At 33.2% G+C, this 968-nt stretch overlaps 1 long non-coding RNA gene across 1 annotated transcript; it reads right to left on the bottom strand.

The window, feature by feature from the left end:
• Positions 1-319: 319 nt before the first annotated feature.
• On the bottom strand, positions 320-968 carry LOC112139666. The gene is made up of 2 exons (XR_002918036.1): positions 884-968; positions 320-591 (listed from the first exon to the last, which is right to left on the bottom strand). It is a non-coding gene; the product is annotated as an uncharacterized LOC112139666 (long non-coding RNA).

Here is a 968-nt window from a genome sequence, read left to right on the forward strand (position 1 = left end):
ATTTATATTCAAGTACAGCAAAACAACATTATTTAGTCTCTGAAATGCAGTTCTGAAAAATACAATTACATGTTCAAGGAAACCATTTCAAAAGTGTGACAACATACAATTTACTTTAGATATAAAATTAATATTTCAAAATAAAAGAAAAAATAGAAGCAATTCTGAAAAATGAAAATATGTAAAAATAAACTGAGGCTAAAACTCAGTCTCCACAATACATGAAGATGCATACCCTGACAGTTTAAAAATCAATTTGTAATATATACACTTTTTTTTCAAATATAAAATGTGGACTTTAAACTAAAACCAGTTTCACTCTACAAGATTTTAAGCAGATCTTGAAAAGGGGAAATAAAAAAGGAGAAAAAGAAATGGCAAAAACTTTAGGATTTGTAGGAATTCAAAAGACCTCAAAGCCAATTACCACAATTTAGTTTGGTAGAAAAGGAGTTCTTCTAATGTGTCTAATGTGTGTTCCTGAGGTCTTGAACACCTTCAATTCCAACAGCAACATCCAATCCCATTTCTTCTGAGATGGCTGACCGTAGCTGGAATGCTTTCTGCGATGTCGTTTTCAGTGGAAGAGGTCTGAAACACAACAAATAACTATTAAAAACAAATAAATCTACAGGTGGCTCCATTTTTCTTTTACTTCTCCAAATGCAAAAGTGACCACCACAATCTCTAAACATTCAAGCCTGGTCATTAAAAAGTGACCTCCAGTGTCAGGTTCTTATGAGTACATTCAGATGATCCAGACATGATGCATTCTTAAGAATAAGACATAGGTTTGAACCAATTGATTACAGTGTCTCATCAAACAACATTTTGGTGTGGAATGGTCTGTTTCAAGCTGGGTAATAAAGAAAGATAAACTTACAAAAAATTCCTTGAAGAAAGAGTCTGGATCTTCAGTCAAGTAGATCGCCAAACTTTTGGGAACACGCTCCTCCTTGTGTCAATGT

Source organism: Oryzias melastigma, linkage group LG11, assembly GCF_002922805.2.
Source record: "Oryzias melastigma strain HK-1 linkage group LG11, ASM292280v2, whole genome shotgun sequence".
NCBI classification, from domain to species: Eukaryota; Metazoa; Chordata; class Actinopteri; order Beloniformes; family Adrianichthyidae; genus Oryzias; species Oryzias melastigma.